This window comes from Panulirus ornatus, chromosome 48 (assembly GCF_036320965.1).
Source record: "Panulirus ornatus isolate Po-2019 chromosome 48, ASM3632096v1, whole genome shotgun sequence".
Taxonomy (NCBI): Eukaryota; Metazoa; Arthropoda; class Malacostraca; order Decapoda; family Palinuridae; genus Panulirus; species Panulirus ornatus.
The window spans coordinates 5375582-5394671 of record NC_092271.1 but is presented as its reverse complement, the minus strand read 5'-3'; the positions used below and the strand labels follow the sequence as shown (position 1 = coordinate 5394671).

Genomic DNA, 19090 nt, shown 5'->3' with positions numbered 1-19090 from the left:
CAACTTGCCTCCCACACCATATATTCTTAATACCTTCCACAGAGCATCTCTATCAACTCTATCATATGCCTTCTCCAGATCCATAAATGCTACATACAAATCCATTTGCTTTTCTAAGTATTTCTCACATACATTTTTCAAAGCAAACACCTGATCCACACATCCTCTACCACTTCTGAAACCACACTGCTCTTCCCCAATCTGATGCTCTGTACATGCCTTCACCCTCTCAATCAATACCCTCCCATATAATTTGCCAGGAATACTCAACAAACTTATACCTCTGTAATTTGAGCACTCACTCTTATCCCCTTTGCCTTTGTACAACGGCACTATGCACGCATTCCGCCAATCCTCAGGCACCTCACCATGAGTCATACATACATTAAATAACCTTACCAACCAGTCAACAATATAGTCACCCCCTTTTTTAATAAATTCCACTGCAATACCATCCAAACCTGCTGCCTTGCCGGCTTTCATCTTCCGCATATATATATATATATATATATATATATATATATATATATATATATATATATATATATATATACATATATTTTTTTTTTTTTTTTTTTTTTTTTTTTTTATACTTTGTCGCTGTCTCCCGCGTCTGCGAGGTAGCGCAAGGAAACAGACGAAAGAAATGGCCCAACCCCCCCCCCATACACATGTACATACACACGTCCACACACGCAAATATACATACCTACACAGCTTTCCATGGTTTACCCCGGACGCTTCACATGCCTTGGTTCAATCCACTGACAGCACGTCAACCCCTGTATACCACATCACTCCAATTCGCTCTATTTCTTGCCCTCCTTTCACCCTCCTGCATGTTCAGGCCCCGATCACACAAAATCCTTTTCACTCCATCTTTCCACCTCCAATTTGGTCTCCCTCTTCTCCTCGTTCCCTCCACCTCCGACACATATATCCTCTTGGTCAATCTTTCCTCACTCATTCTCTCCATGTGCCCAAACCATTTCAAAACACCCTCTTCTGCTCTCTCAACCACGCTCTTTTTATTTCCACACATCTCTCTTACCCTTACGTTACTTACTCGATCAAACCACCTCACACCACACATTGTCCTCAAGCATCTCATCTCCAGCACATCCATCCTCCTGCTCACAACTCTATCCATAGCCCACGCCTCGCAACCATACAACATTGTTGGAACCACTATTCCTTCAAACATACCCATTTTTGCTTTCCGGGATAATGTTCTCGACTTCCACACATTTTTCAAGGCTCCCAAAATTTTCGCCCCCTCCCCCACCCTATGATCCACTTCCGCTTCCATGGTTCCATCCGCTGACAGATCCACTCCCAGATATCTAAAACACTTCACTTCCTCCAGTTTTTCTCCATTCAAACTCACCTCCCAATTGACTTGACCCTCAACCCTACTGTACCTAATAACCTTGCTCTTATTCACATTTACTCTTAACTTTCTTCTTCCACACACTTTACCAAACTCAGTCACCAGCTTCTGCAGTTTCTCACATGAATCCGCCACCAGCGCTGTATCATCAGCGAACAACAACTGACTCACTTCCCAAGCTCTCTCATCCCCAACAGACTTCATACTTGCCCCTCTTTCCAAAACTCTTGCATTTACCTCCCTAACAACCCCATCCATAAACAAATTAAACAACCATGGAGACATCACACACCCCTGCCGCAAACCTACATTCACTGAGAACCAATCACTTTCCTCTCTTCCTACATGCACACATGCCTTACATCCTCGATAAAAACTTTTCACTGCTTCTAACAACTTGCCTCCCACACCATATATTCTTAATACCTTCCACAGAGCATCTCTATCAACTCTATCATATGCCTTCTCCAGATCCATAAATGCTACATACAAATCCATTTGCTTTTCTAAGTATTTCTCACATACATTCTTCAAAGCAAACACCTGATCCACACATCCTCTACCACTTCTGAAACCACACTGCTCTTCCCCAATCTGATGCTCTGTACATGCCTTCACCCTCTCAATCAGTACCCTCCCATATAATTTACCAGGAATACTCAACAAACTTATACCTCTGTAATTTGAGCACTCACTCTTATCCCCTTTGCCTTTGTACAATGGTACTATGCACGCATTCCGCCAATCGTCAGGCACCTCACCATGAGTCATACATACATTAAATAACCTTACCAACCAGTCAACAATATATATATATATATATATATATTTTTTTTTTTTTTTTTTTTTTTTTTTTATACTTTGTCGCTGTCTCCCGCGTTTGCGAGGTAGCGCAAGGAAACAGACGAAAGAAATGGCCCAACCCCCCCCCCCCCATACACATGTACATACACACGTCCACACACGCAAATATTCATACCTACACAGCTTTCCATGGTTTACCCCAGACGCTTCACATGCCTTGATTCAATCCACTGACAGCACGTCAACCCCTGTATACCACATCGCTCCAATTCACTCTATTCCTTGCCCTCCTTTCACCCTCCTGCATGTTCAGGCCCCGATCACACAAAATCCTTTTCACTCCATCTTTCCACCTCCAATTTGGTCTCCCTCTTCTCCTCGTTCCCTCCACCTCCGACACATATATCCTCTTGGTCAATCTTTCCTCACTCATTCTCTCCATGTGCCCAAACCACTTCAAAACACCCTCTTCTGCTCTCTCAACCACGCTCTTTTTATTTCCACACATCTCTCTTACCCTTACGTTACTTACTCGATCAAACCACCTCACACCACACATTGTCCTCAAACATCTCATTTCCAGCACATCCATCCTCCTACGCACAACTCTATCCATAGCCCACGCCTCGCAACCATACAACATTGTTGGAACTACTATTCCTTCAAACATACCCATTTTTGCTTTCCGGGATAATGTTCTCGACTTCCACACATTTTTCAAGGCTCCCAAAATTTTCGCCCCCTCCCCCACCCTATGATCCACTTCCGCTTCCATGGTTCCATCCGCTGACAGATCCACTCCCAGATATCTAAAACACTTCACTTCCTCCAGCCTCTCACCATTCAAACTCACCTCCCAATTGACTTGACCCTCAACCCTACTGTACCTAATAACCTTGCTCTTATTGACATTTACTCTTAACTTTCTTCTTCCACACACTTTACCAAACTCCGTCACCAGCTTCTGCAGTTTCTCACATGAATCCGCCACCAGCGCTGTATCATCAGCGAACAACAACTGACTCACTTCCCAAGCTCTCTCATCCCCAACAGACTTCATACTTGCCCCTCTTTCCAAAACTCTTGCATTTACCTCCCTAACAACCCCATCCATAAACAAATTAAACAACCATGGAGACATCACACACCCCTGCCGCAAACCTACATTCACTGAGAACCAATCACTTTCCTCTCTTCCTACACGTACACATGCCTTACATCCTCGATAAAAACTTTTCACTGCTTCTAACAACTTTCCTCCCACACCATATATTCTTAATACCTTCCACAGAGCATCTCTATCAACTCTATCATATGCCTTCTCCAGATCCATAAATGCTACATACAAATCCATTTGCTTTTCTAAGTATTTCTCACATACATTCTTCAAAGCAAACACCTGATCCACACATCCTCTACCACTTCTGAAACCACACTGCTCTTCCCCAATCTGATGCTCTGTACATGCCTTCACCCTCTCAATCAATACCCTCCCATATAATTTACCAGGAATACTCAACAAACTTATACCTCTGTAATTTGAGCACTCACTCTTATCCCCTTTGCCTTTGTACAATGGCACTATGCAAGCATTCCGCCAATCCTCAGGCACCTCACCATGAGTCATACATACATTAAATAACCTTACCAACCAGTCAACAATACAGTCAATATATATATATATATATATATATATATATATATATATATATATATATATATAAGCAATATCCATTACAATAAGATAATGCTGGCTTACTGCACCAGAGTTGAGAATAATATAAATAAGGAAAGAGTACATCAGCAAGCAAATTTAAATGGTATATAAAGAGGGAAATACAAGAAACTGATATATCGAGAAACTGGAAATAGCAATACATATTCCAGGATTTGAAATTAAAATTTTTCCAATGTTTCCCTCTCCCATGCTTTCCTAGGAAACTTCCCTTTTTTAGGCTTCCCTTCCCATATTCTTCTCACTTGCTCTTTCTTATGATTTTACGAGGGAATAGTGAAATGAAAATAATGGTTTTGTTAAGAAGATGGACCTTAGGTTTTTTTACAAATGAAATTCAAAATACAGTAGTTACAATCAGAAACATGTCTGATGAAGATGTTCCACTGATACCACAAGGAACTGTTACCTCAATTTTTGAGCAAATAACCTATGGAATGACAATACATTGATGATACTGTTTAGAAAGGGGAAAAAATCAAGAATTAACATAATTAAAAATCAGTAATGTATTTCAAAATCATAATGACAAACTAGAACCATTGAAGTAAACTTTCACTACAACAGACAAGACTGTTAATAGGAATGATCAGTGTTTACATAAGAAATGAATGCTGTTTCAGAAGGCCATCAGCCAAACAAACATATGTAATGCTGTTTCAGAAGGCCATCAGCCAAACAAACATATGTCATTCTGTTTCAGAAGGCCATCAGCCAAACAAACATATGTGGAGTAGCCACATTTCAGAAGCAAAGTGAGAAGCATAGAACATGTGAACTATCATAGCAGTCTGAAAGAACTAGAACTTTACAGCCTAGAAAGAAGGTACAGATGATAATCTGGGCATAGCAAAAAAATGAAGGGCAGTATGATAGGCTTTTTGTTAAAGCTTCTTAGTAAGAAAGAAAAACAAAACATTAAGTCAGCAAAAATTCCATGAAGTACGTTCCAAAAAAATATCAAAATTATAAAAGTGCCTTGTTATAAAGATGGAAAGACTATTAAGTATTCTACCGTGAGAAATTAAGAAACATGAATGGAACTGATGGCAGAGAAAAACAGTTTTTTCCTTATGCAAGACATGCAGCAAGCTCTATGATAACCCAGCTTGTTAACAAGTCTCATCTTGTGTAATCTTTGTCCAACTCCCCTCGTCCCAGCTGGCCCACCTGCAGTTGGGATTACACCAAGAATGTACTAAAGGCAGAAAGTAACTACAGGTATAACTCTGTTTAGCACATGCCTTCTTGTTATACAGTATGACATATTAAGCATGTTTTCCCAGCGAAATTCATGTATTACATAAGGGGAGTGGGAGAGGAATGGAATGTATTTACGGAAGCAGTGATGGCTTGTGCAAAAGATGCTTGTGGCATGAGAAGTGTGGGAGGTGGGCAAATTAGAAAGGGTAGTGAGTGGTGGGATGAAGAAGTAAGATTATTAGTGAAAGAGAAGAGAGAGGCATTTGGATGATTTTTACAGGAAAATAATGCAACTGACCGGGATATGTATAAAAGAAAGAGGCAGGAGGTGAAGAGAAAGGTGCAAGAGGCAAAAAAGAGGGTAAATGAGAGTTGGGGTGTAAGAGTATTATTAAATTTTAGGGAGAATAAAAAGATGTTTCAGAAGGAGGTAAATAAAGTGCGTAAGACATGGGAACAAATAGGAACATCAGTGAAGGGGGCTAATGGGGAGGTGATGACAAGTAGTGGTGATGTGAGAAGGGGATGGACTGAGTATTTTGAAGGTTTGTTGAATGTGTTTGATGATAAGAGTGGCAGATGTAGGGTGTTTTGGTCGAGGTGGTGTGCAAAGTCAATTGGGAGGTTAGGGAGAATGATTTCGTAAACATAGAAGAGGTAGTAAAAGCTTTGCGGAAGATGAAAGCTGGCAAGGCAGCAGATTTGGATGGTATTGCAGTGGAATTTATTAAAAAAGGGGGTGACTGCATTTTTGACTGGTTGGTAAGGTTATTTAATGTATATATGACTCATGGTGAGGTTCCTGAGGACTGGCAGAATGTTTGCATAGTGCCATTGTACAAAGGCAAAGGGGATAAGAGTGAGTGCTCAAATTACAGAGGTATAAGTTTGTTGAGTATTCCTGGCAAATTATATAGGAGGGTATTGATTGAGAGGGTGAAGGCATGTACAATGCATCAGATTGAGGAAGAGCAGTGTGGTTTCAGAAGTGGTAGAGGATGTGTGGATCAGGTGTTTGCTTTGAAAAATGTATGTGAGAAATACTTAGAAAGGCAAATGGATTTGTATGGAGCATTTATGGATCTGGAGAAAGCATATGATAGAGTTGATAGAGATGCTCTGTGGAAGGTATTAAGAATATATTGGGTGGGAGGTAAGTTGTTAGAAGCAGTGAAAAGTTTTTATCGAGAATTTAAGGCATGTGTACGTGTAGGAAGAGAGGAAATTGATTTGTTCTCAGTGAACGTTGGTTTGCGGCAGGGGTGCGTGATGTCTCCAAGGTTGTTTAATTTGTTTATGGATGGGGTTGTTAGGGAGGTGAATGCAAGAGTTTTGGAAAGAGGGGCAAGTATGCAGTCTGTTGCGGATGAGAGAGCTTGGGAAATGAGTCAGTTGTTGTTCACTGATGATACATTACTGGTGGCTGATTCGGGTGAGAAACTGCAAAAGCTGGTGACTGAGTTTGGTAAAGTGTGTGAAAGAAGAAACCTGAGAGTAAATATGAATGAGTAAGGTTATTAGATAAAGTAGCATTAAGAGACAAGTCAATTGGGAGGTAAGTTTGAATGGAGAAAAACTGGAGGAAGTGAAGTGTTTTAGATATTTGGGAGTGGATTTGGCAGCGGAAGGAACCATGGAAGCGGAAGTGAAGAGATGGGAGAGGGGGCGAAAGTTCTGGGAGCATTGAAAATGTGTGGAAGCCAAAACATTACCTTGGAAAGCAAAAATGTGTATGTTTGAAGGAATAGTGGTTCCAACAATGATATATGGTTGCGAGGCGTGGGCTATAGATAGAGTTGTGCGGAGGAGGGTAGATGTGCTGGAAATGAGATGTTTGAGGACACTATGTGGTGTGAGGTGGTTCGATTGAGTAAGTAATGAAAGGGTAAGAGAGATGTGTGGTAACAGATAGAGTGTGGTTGAGAGTGCAGAAGAGGGTGTTTTGAAATGGTTTGGTCACATGGAGAGAATGAGTGAGGAAAGACTGACAAAGTGGATACATGTGTCAGAGGTGGAGGGAACAAGGAGAAGTGGGAGACCAAATAGGAGGTGGAAAGATGGAGTGAAAAAGATTTTGAGTGATCGGGGCCTGAACATGCAGGAGGGTGAAAGGAGTGCAAGGAATAAAGTGAATTGGAACGATGTGGTATACTGGGGTCAACGTGCTGTCAATGGATTGAACTATGGCATGTGAAGCATCTGGGGTAAACCATGGAAAGTTTTATGGGGCCTGATGTGGAAAGGGAGCTGTGGTTTTGGTGCATTATACATGACAGCTAGAGACTGAGTGTGAACGAATGGAGCCTTTGTTGTCTTTTCCTAGTGCTACCTCATGCACATTCAGGGGACCTCATGCACATTCAGGGGAGGGGGTTTTCATTTCATGTGTGGCAGGGTGGTGACGGGAAGAAATAAGGGCAGCAAGTATGAATTATGTACATGTGTATACATGTATATGTCTGTGTGTGTATATATATGTGCACGTTGAGTTGTATAGGTATGTCTATGTGCGTGTGTGGACATGTATGTATATACATGTGTATGTGGGTGGGTTGGAACATTTTTTCGTCTGTTTCTTTGCACCACCTTGCTAATGTGGGAGACAGCGACAAAGTATAATAAATATATATAAATATATGTTCCTAATCTAAGATCTTGATCTGTATAATGTAACAAAAAAGGAAAAGAGAAAAAAATTAATACAAATGAATATTTTAACATATGCATCAATGTGTCAAAGCGTTTTCCTGAAAATAGTTATGTTAGTATACTTTGGATTTAGGATGTATCCAAAGATTTAAGAATTCACTGAAAAATTTATTTTTGAATCTGTAGTATCCATTTTAGGCTCTATAGGGATATGTTATTGTCTGAAGAGTGCATCAACCTTCACACACTATCTTGTCATAACATACATCTTGTGTTCAAGGGCTATCCTCACACTTTGCTGTAAATATTCATATTGGCAGGCAATGAACTTGCTTCCTAGTGGCAATGCTGATATAAGATTTACTGTTTGTTATAGAGAATGTTATTGAACAATTTCGCATAAAGATATTCACACATGGCTGATATTTTTGCATCTTTTTTTTTTACCTTTATTATTTTCATTCATACATTTTATTAATCTAGACCACTCTGGTCTCTATCTCTGGGCTTATAGTCTCATCACCTTTCTGATTCCTATCTATTCTATTCTTGATATTCCTTGGTGGATTGTTAGTTCTGTGTATCATTGTAGCCTTTTCAATTATATCTCATATCTGTCATCTCTGGCTTAACTGTATATTTTGTTTTCTTAACTTTATTTTGTTCTCCTAATCAACTTTCATTTTTTCCATTGTTTCTGTAATTGTAGAACTCCTGCATTATTCAGAAGTAGTCTATATCCAACATTTTTGTCTCTTAATAAGACACAAAGTAAAATTCACAGCTTTCGTAAACAACCCTTTCTCAAACTTCTTTACAATAAATCTTAAGTTAAATTAGTGTTCTGTAATTGTGGAACCCCCCCTGGTCTTTTCAGAAGTAATATCTGTCCATCATTCTTTTATTTCAATTAAACAAAGTAAAAGCCACACCTCTCATAAACCACCCAATCTACAATTTCCTTATAATAAATCTTGGATTTAATCTGTTATCTTGTGTCTTCTTTTACCTTATGGTGTTGTGGTCAGTGTAACATCCGTGTTCTTCAGACCTGCTCTGAAACTTTGTATCATTACTAGGGCTGTGCCCAGCTGTCCAGATTGTTACTGGCTTATTCCTCGCTATAAATTATACCACTGATATTACTTTAGCTTTCTCAGTGATTGCTCATATTTGCTGTGATGGTAACTATGGATGATTTTTATGAACTCTTTTCTGAAAAATTTTAGGGTAGTTTGAGTTTTTTTGCTTATGCCTGTTTTCCATCACTTTTTGGGGGCCAGCAATAGTATGAGATAAGGGATATATTATTATTGATTTATGTATTCACTTTATGCAAACAACTTGCTGTAAGAGTTATCTTTGGTGGCCAAAAAGGTCTTTGCTCATTATTGCCATATTTTAATATTTATGTCATCTCTGTCACTATTACATTTTATTACTTTTTTATATTTTCTCTTTCTTCCCTGCAGCTTTCACAGTTATGAAGTTTAATGTCTTTTTTTTATTTTTTGCCAACATAAGATTTGAATCTGACACAACCAAATTCAGTCAAAGAATAACATCTATCTTTCTATATATCTGTGACATCTATTCCCTTCAGGAACTCCCATTAAGGGGTGGTCATGGCAAAAGTGCCTCCTTTTATCCCTGTCCTTACATGCCTCCCTCACATACACCACTGCACACATTCTTCCACTATTTCTCTCCCTCCAGTATTCCTCCACCCTATTTGCCCATGTCACTGGTAGTCTTCCACTCTCACCAACCCTTTGATTGTACTATCATACACTGTCCTTTTAAACTCCTAGTCTTGCATTCTTTCCACATGCCCAAACCACCTCAAAGTATTATGTTTCATCCACTCTACCACTCCACATTTCACTCCATTTGCATTATTTACCATACCACATCTCTCATACACCCTTTCATTTCTCTCTTCATTCCATCTAGTTACACCAAATGCTTTTTTCAAAAAGCTCATTTCCACAGTTGGATTCTTGACCTCTATGACTCATACCATGTTCATGTTTTGCCTGCATAGGTCAGGGGTAGGAGGACTATGCTGTCCCTTAATCCTCTCTTCATTTCCATGTTTATACCCCTACCCTTCATGTGCGTGTGTGTGCGTTTATGTTTATACATGACAGCCTAGAGACTGAGTGGGAACGAATGTGGCCTTTCTTGTCTTTTCCTAGCGCTACCTCGCGTGCATGCGGGGAGGGGTTGTCATTTCATGTGTTGCGGGGAGGCGACGGGAGTGAATGAAGGCAGCAAGTATGAATTATGTACATGTGTATATATTAATATGTCTGTGTATGTATATATATATACGTATATGTTGAAATGTATAGGTATGTACATGTGCATGTGTGGAAGTGTATGTATATTCATGTGTATGTGGGTGGGTTGGGCCATTCTTTCGTCTGTTTCCTTGTGCTACCTCGCTAACATGGAGAGACAGCTTGTGGCATGAGAAGCGTGGGAGGTGGGCAGATTAGAAAGCGTAGTGAGTGGTGGGATGAAGAAGTAAGATTATTAGTGAAAGAGAAGAGAGAGGCACTTGGACGATTTTAGTATACTTTGGATTCAGTATGTATCCAAAGATTTAAGAATTCACTGAAAAATTTATTTTGAATCTGTAGTATCCATTTTAGGCTCTATAGGGATATGTTATTGTCTGAAGAATGCATCAACCTTCACACACTATCTTGTCATAACATACATCTTGTGTTCAAGGGCTATCCTCACACTTTGCTGTAAATATTCATATTGGCAGGCAATGAACTTGCTTCCTATTGGCTATGCTGATATAAGATTTACTGTTTGTTATAGACAATGTTATTGAACAATTTCGCATAAAGATATTCACACATGGCTGATATTTTTGCATCTTTTTTTTTTACCTTTATTATTACTTTCTTTTTCTTTCTTTCTTTTAAACTATTCGCCATTTCCCGCATTAGCGAGGTAGCATTAAGAACAGAGGACTGGGCCTTTGAGGGAATACCCTCACCTGGCACAATTCTCTGTTCCTTCTTTTGGGAAAAAAAAAAAAAAAAAAAAAAAAAAAAATGAGAGGGGAGGATTTCCAGCCCCCCGCTCCCTCCCCTTTTAGTCGCCTTCTACGACACGCAGGGAATACGTGGGAAGTATTCTTAATCCCCTATCCCCACTCTGGTCTCTATCTTTGGGCTTATAGTCTCATCACCTTTCTGATTCCTATATATTCTATTCTTGATATTCCTTGGTGGATTGTTAGTTCTGTGTATCATTGTAGCCTTTTCAATTATATCTCATATCTATCATCTCTGACTTAACTGTATATTTTGTTTTCTTAACTTTATTTTGTTCTCTTAATCAACTTCCATTTTTTCCATTGTTTCTGTAATTGTAGAACTCCTGCACTATTCAGAGGTAGTCTATATCCAACGTTCTTGTCTTTTAATGAGACACAAAGTAAAATTCACAGCTTTCGTAAACAACCCTTTCTCAAATTTCTTTACAATAAATCTTAAGTTAAATTCATCTTGTGTTCTGTAATTGTGGAACCCCCCTGGTCTTTTCAGAAGTAATATCTGTCCATCATTCTTTTATTTCAATTAAACAAAGTAAAAGCCACACCTCTCATAAATCTACAATTTCCTTATAATAAATCGTAGGTTTAATCTGTTATCTTGTGTCTTCTTTTACCTTATGGTGTTGTGGTCAGTGTAACATCCGTGTTCTTCAGACCTGCTCTGAAACTTTGTATCATTACGAGGGCTGTGCTCAGCTGTCCAGATTGTTACTGGCTTATTCCTCGCTATAAATTATACCACTGATATTACTTTAGCTTTCTCAGTGATTGCTCATATTTGCTGTGATGGTAACTATGGATGATTTTTATGAACTCTTTTCTGAAAAATTTTATGGTAGTTTGAGTTTTTTGCTTATGCCTGTTTTCCATCACTTTTTGGGTGCCAGCAATAGTATGAGATAAGGGATATATTATTATTTGGTGGCCAAAACGGTCTTTGCTCATTATTACCATATTTTAATGTTTATATCATCTCTATCACTATTACATTTTATTACTTTTTTCTATTTTCTCTTTCTTCCCTGCAGCTTTCACAATTATGAAGTTTAATGTCTTTTTTTTATTTTTTGCCAACATAAGATGTGAATCTGACACAACCAAATTCAGTCAAATAACATCTATCTATCTATATATCTGTGACATCTATTACCTTCAGGAACTCCCATTAAGGGGTGGCCACGGCAAAAGAGCCTCCTTTTATCCCTGTCCTTACATGCCTCCCTCACATACACCACTGCACACATTCTTCCAATATTTCTCTCCCTCCAGTATTCCTCCACCCTATTTGCCCATGTCACAGGTAGTCTTCCACTCTCACCAACCCTTTGATTGTACTATCATACACTGTCCTTTTAAACTTCCAGTCTCGCATTCTTTCCACATGCCCAAACCACCTCAAAGTATTATGTTTCATCTACTCTACCACTCCACATTTCACTCCATTTGCATTCCTTGCCATACCACATCTCTCATACACCCTTTCATTTCTTTCTTCATTCCATCTAGTAACACCAAATGCTTTTCTCAAAAAACTCATTTCCACAGTTGGATTCTTGACCTCTATGACTCATTCCATGTTCATGTTTTGCCTGCATAGGTCAGGGTTGGGAGGACTATGCTGTCCCTTAATCCTCTCTTCATTTCCATGTTTATACCCCTACCCTTCATGTGCGTGTGTGTGCGTTTATGTATATACATGACAGCTAGAGACTGAGTGGGAACGAATGTGGCCTTTCTTGTCTTTTCCTAGTGCTACCTCACGTGCATGCGGGGAGGCGATGTCATTTCATGTGTGGCGGGGTGGCGACGGGAGTGAATGAAGGCAACAAGTATGAATTATGTGCATGTGTATATATTAATATGTCTGTGTATGTATATATATATATATATATATATATATATATATATATATATATATATATATATATATATATATATATATATATATTATCCCTGGGGATAGGGGAGAAAGAATACTTCCCACGTATTCCCTGCGTGTCGTAGAAGGCGACTAAAAGGGAAGGGAGCGGGGGGCTGGAAATCCTCCCCTCTCAATTTTTTTTAATTTTCCAAAAGAAGGAACAGAGAAGGGGGCCAGGTGAGGATATTCCCTCAATGGCCCAGTTCTCTGTTCTTAACGCTACCTCGCTGACGCGGGAAATGGCGAATAGTTTGAAAAAAAAAAAAGGTGGTTTGATCGAGTAAGTAACGTAAGGGTAAGAGAGATGTGTGGAAATAAAAAGAGCGTGGTTGAGAGAGCAGAAGAGGGTGTTTTGAAATGGTTTGGTCACATGGAGAGAATGAGTGAGGAAAGATTGACCAAGAGGATATATGTGTCGGAGGTGGAGGGAACGAGGAGAAGAGGGAGACCAAATTGGAGGTGGAAAGATGGAGTGAAAAAGATTTTGTGTGATCGGGGCCTGAACATGCAGGAGGGTGAAAGGAGGGCAAGGAATAGAGTGAATTGGAGCGATGTGGTATACCGGGGTTGACGTGCTGTCAGTGGATAATTTTTTTTTTTTTTTTTTTTTTTTTCAAACGATTCACCATTTCCCGCATTAGCGAGGTAGCGTTAAGAACAGAGGACTGGGCCTTTTTCGGAATATCCTCACCTGGCCCCCTCTGTTCCTTCTTTTGGAAAATTAAAAAAAAAACGAGAGGGAAGGATTTCCAGCCCCCCGCTCCCTCCCCTTTTAGTCGCCTTCTACGACACGCAGGGAATACGTGGGAAGTATTCTTAATCCCCTATCCCCAGGGATAATAAAGTGGATAATAACCAATTCAAGGCATGTGAAGTGTCTGGGGTAAACCATGGAAAGCTGTGTAGGTATGTATATTTGTGTGTGTGTGGACGTATGTATATACACGTGTATGGGGTGGGTTGGGCCATTTCTTTCGTCTGTTTCCTTGCGCTACCTCGCAAACGCGGGAGACAGCGACAAAGCACATATATATATATATTTTTTCATACTATTCACCATTTCCCACGTTAGCGAGGTAGCGTTAAGAACAGAGGACTGAGCCTTTGAGGGAATATCCTCACCTGGCCCCATTCTCTGTTCCTTCTTTTGGAAAATTAAAAAATGAGAGGGGAGGATTTCCAGCCCCCCACTCCCTTCCCTTTTAGTCGCCTTCTACGACACGCAGGGATTACGTGAGAAGTATTCTTTCTCCCCTATCCCCGGGGATATATATATATATATATATATATATATATATAAGGGGTGGCCACGGCAAAAGAGCCTCCTTTTATCCCTGTCCTTACATGCCTCCCTCACATACACCACTGCACACATTCTTCCAATATTTCTCTCCCTCCAGTATTCCTCCACCCTATTTGCCCATGTCACAGGTAGTCTTCCACTCTCACCAACCCTTTGATTGTACTATCACACACTGTCCTTTTAAATTTCCAGTCTCGCATTCTTTCCACATGCCCAAACCACCTCAAAGTATTATGTTTCATCTACTCTACCACTCCACATTTCACTCCATTTGCATTCCTTGCCATACCACATCTCTCATACACCCTTTCATTTCTTTCTTCATTCCATCTAGTTACACCAAATGCTTTTCTCAAAAAACTCATTTCCACAGTTGGATTCTTGACCTCTATGACTCATTCCATGTTCATGTTTTGCCGGCATAGGTCAGGGTTGGGAGGACTATGCTGTCCCTTAATCCTCTCTTCATTTCCATGTTTATACCCCTACCCTTCATGTGCGTGTGTGTGCGTTTATGTATACACATGACAGCTAGAGACTGAGTGGGAACGAATGTGGCCTTTCTTGTCTTTTCCTAGTGCTACCTCGCGTGCATGCGGGGAGGCGTTGTCATTTCATGTGTGGCGGGGTGGCGACGGGAGTGAATGAAGGCAACAAGTATGAATTATGTGCATGTGTATATATTAATATGTCTGTGTATGTATATATATATATTTTTTTTTTTTTTTTTTTTTTTTTTTTTTTTTTATATATTATCCCTGGGGATAGGGGAGAAAGAATACTTCCCACGTATTCCCTGCGTGTCGTAGAAGGCGACTAAAAGGGAAGGGAGCGGGGGGACTGGAAATCCTCCCCTCTCAATTTTTTTTAATTTTCCAAAAGAAGGAACAGAGAAGGGGGCCAGGTGAGGATATTCCCTCAATGGCCCAGTTCTCTGTTCTTAACGCTACCTCACTGACGCGGGAAATGGCGAATAGTTTGAAAAAAAAAAAAAAAAAAAAAAAAAAATAATATATATATTATTATATATATATATATATATAATATATATATATATATATATATATATATATATATATATATATATCCCCTATCCCCAGGGATATATATATATATATAATATATATATATGGTAAATTATATGGAGGGTATTGATTGAGAGGGTGAAGGCATGTACAGAGCATCAGATTGGGGAAGAGCAGTGCGGTTTTCAGAAGTGGTAGAGGATGTGTGGATCAGGTGTTTGCTTTGAAGAATGTATGTGAGAAATACTTAGAAAAGCAAATGGATTTGTATGTAGCAATTAATGGATCGGAGAAGGCATATGATAGAGTTGATAGAGATGCACTGTGGAAGGTATTAAGAATATATGGTGTGGAGGCAAGTTGTTAGAAGCAGTGAAAAGTTTTTATCGAGGATGTAAGGCATGTGTACGTGTAGGAAGAGAGGAAAGTGATTGGTTCTCAGTGAATGTAGGTTTGCGGCAGGGTTGTGATGTCTCCATGGTTGTTTAATTTGTTTATGGATGGGGTTGTAAGGGAGGTAAATGCAAGAGTTTTGGAAAGAGGGGCAAGTATGAAGTCTGTTGGGGATGAGAGAGCTTGGGAAGTGAGTCAGTTGTTGTTCGCTGATGATACAGCGCTGGTGGCTGATTCATGTGAGAAACTGCAGAAGCTGGTGACTGAGTTTGGTAAAGTGTGTGGAAGAAGAAAGTTGAGAGTAAATGTGAATAAGAGCAAGGTTATTAGGTACAGTAGGGGTGAGGGCCAAGTCAATTGGGAGGTGAGTTTGAATGGAGAAAAACTGGAGGAAGTGAAGTGTTTTAGATATCTGGGAGTGGATCTGTCAGCGGATGGAACCATGGAAGCGGAAGTGGATCATAGGGTGGGGGAGGGGGCGAAAATTTTGGGAGCCTTGAAAAATGTGTGGAAGTCGAGAACATTATCTCGGAAAGCAAAAATGGTTATGTTTGAGGGAATAGTGGTTCCAACAATGTTGTATGGTTGCGAGGCGTGGGCTATGGATAGAGATGTGCGCAGGAGGATGGATGTGCTGGAAATGAGATGTTTGAGGACAATGTGTGGTGTGAGGTGGTTTGATCGAGTGAGTAACGTAAGGGTAAGAGAGATGTGTGGAAATAAAAAGAGCGTGGTTGAGAGAGCAGAAGAGGGTGTTTTGAAATGGTTTGGGCACATGGAGAGAATGAGTGAGGAGAGATTGACCAAGAGGATATATGTGTCGGAGGTGGAGGGAACGAGGAGAAGAGGGAGACCAAATTGGAGGTGGAAAGATGGAGTGAAAAAGATTTTGTGTGATCGGGGCCTGAACATGCAGGAGGGTGAAAGGAGGGCAAGAAATAGAGTGAATTGGAGTCATGTGGTATACAGGGGTTGACGTGCTGTCAGTGGATTGAAGCAAGGCATGTGAAGCGTCTGGGGTAAACCATGGAAAGCTGTGTAGGTATGTATATTTGCGTGTGTGGACGTGTGTATGTACATGTGTATGGGGGGGGCATTTCTTTCGTCTGTTTCCTTGCGCTACCTCGCAAACGCGGGAGACAGCGACAAAGTAAAAAAAAAAAAAAAAAAAATATATATATATATATATATATATAATATTATATAATATATATATATATATATATATATATATATATATCCCTGAGGATAGGGTAGAAAGAATACTTCCCACGCATTCCTCACGTGTCGTAGAAGGCGACCAAAGGGGACATGATTGGGGGGCTAGATACCCTCCCTCCTTGTATTTTAACTTTCTAAGTGGGGAAACAGAAGAAGGAGTCACGCGGGGATGCTCATCCTTCTCGAAGGCTCAGATTGTGGTGTCTAAAATGTGTGTGGATGTAACCAAGATGAGAAAAATGGAAAGATAGGTAGTATGTTTGAGGAAAGGAACCTGGATGTTTTGGCTCTAAATGAAACGAAGCACAAGGTAAAGGGGAAGAGTGATCTGGGAATGTTTTGGGAGTAAAGTCAAGGGTTTAGTGAGAGGACAAGAGCAAGGGAAAGAATAGCACTACTCCTGAAACAGGAGTGTGAGTATGTGATAGAGTGTAAGAAAGTAAACTCTAGATTGATATGGGTAAAACTGAAAGTGGATGGAGAGAGATGGGTGATTATTGGTGCATATGCACCTGAACATGAGAAGAAAGATTTTGAGAGGGAAGTGTTTTGGGAGCAGCTGAGTGAGGCTGTTAGTTGTTTTGCTGCACGAGACCAGGGTATAGTGATGGGTGATTTGAATGCAAAGGAGAGTTATTTGGCAGTTGAGGGAATAATTGGTGTAACATGGGGTGTTCAGTGTTGTAAAATGGAAATGGTGAAGAGCTTGTAGATTTATGTGCTGAAAAAGGACTGGTGATTGGGAATACCTGGTTTAAAAAGAGAGATATACATAAGTATATGTATGCAAGTAGGAGAGATGGCCAGAGAGCAGTGTTAATTGATGGGCGCACGAATGAGAGACTTTTGGATGTTAATGTGCTGAGAGGTGCAACTGGAGGATGTCTGATCATTATCTTGTGGAGGTGAAGGTGAAAATTTGTAGAGGTTTTCAGAAAAGAAGAGAAAATGTTTGGGGTGAAGAGAGTGGCGAGAGTAAGTGAGCTTGGAAGGAGACTTATGTGGGGAAGTACTAGGAGAGACTGATACAGAATGGAAAAGGTGAGAACAAAGGATGTAAGGGGAGTGGGGGAGGAATGGGATGTATTTAGGGAAGCAGTGCTGGCTTGTGCAAAAGTTGCTTGTGCATGAGAAGCATAGGAGGTTGGCAGATTAGAAAGGGCAGTGAGTGGTGGGATGAAGAAATAGTGAAATGAAAATAATGGTTAGTAAGAAGATGGACCTTAGTTTTTTAACTAATGAAATTGAAAATACAGTAGTCACAATCAGAAACATGCCTGATGAAGATGTTCCACTGGTACCAAAGGGAACTGTTACCTCAATTTTTGAGCAAATAACCTATAGAATGATAATACAATGATGACACGTTTAGAAAGGGGAAAAATCAAGAATTAACATCATTAAAAATCAGAAATGTATTCAAAATCATGATGATAAACTAGTACCAATGAAGTAAACTTTCACTACAACAGACAAGACTGTTAATAGGAATGATCAGTGTTTACATAAGAAATGAATGCTGTTTCAGAAGGCCATCAGCCAAACAAACATATATAATGCCATTTCAGAAGGCCATCAACCAAACAAACATATTTAATGCTGTTTCAGAAGGCCATCAGCCAAACAAACATATGTAATTCTATTTCAGAAGGCCATCAGCCAAACAAACATAGAAGCAAGGAACATGTGAACTATCATAGCAGTCTGAAAGAACTAGAACTTTACAGCCTAGAAAGAAGGTACAGATGATAATCTGGGCATAGCAAGAAAATGAAGAGCAGTATGATAGGCTTTTTGTTAAAGCTTCTTAGTAAGAAAGAAAAACAAAACATTAAGTCGGCAAATATTCTATGAAATGAGTTCCAAAAAAATATCGAAATTATAAAAAAGCCTTGCTATAAAGATGGAAAGATTATTTAGTATTCTACCGTGAGAAATTAAGAAACATGCATAAAACTGATAGCAGAGAAAAACAGTTTTTTTTCCTTAAGCAAGACATGCAGCAAGCTCTCTATGATAAACCTGCTTGTTAACAAGTCTCATCTTGTATAATCTCTGTCCAATTCCCCTCGTCCCAGCTGGCCCTCCTGCAGTTGGGATTACACCAAGAATGTACTAAAGGCAGAAAGTAACTACAGGTATAACTCTGTTTAGCACATGCCTTCTTGTTATACAGTATGACATATCAAGCATGTTTTCCCAACGAAATTCATGTATTACATAAGAGGAGTGCGAGAGGAATGGAATGTATTTACGGAAGCAGTGATGGCTTGTGCAAAAGATGCTTGTGGGCATGAGAAGTGTGGGAGGTGGCAGATTAGAAAGGGTAGTGAGTGGTGGATGAAGAAGTAACGATTACTAGTGAAA

General features: G+C 39.8%; 1 long non-coding RNA gene across 1 annotated transcript in view; it reads right to left on the bottom strand.

Moving 5' to 3' along the window:
* Nucleotides 1–8230: 8230 nt before the first annotated feature.
* Nucleotides 8231–19090, bottom strand: part of LOC139764055 (uncharacterized) — a 44601-nt gene continuing 33741 nt past the window's right edge. Inside the window, exon 2 of the long non-coding RNA XR_011716302.1 lies at nucleotides 8231–10687. This is a non-coding gene — a long non-coding RNA (uncharacterized lncRNA). The remainder of the gene's footprint in view (nucleotides 10688–19090) is intronic.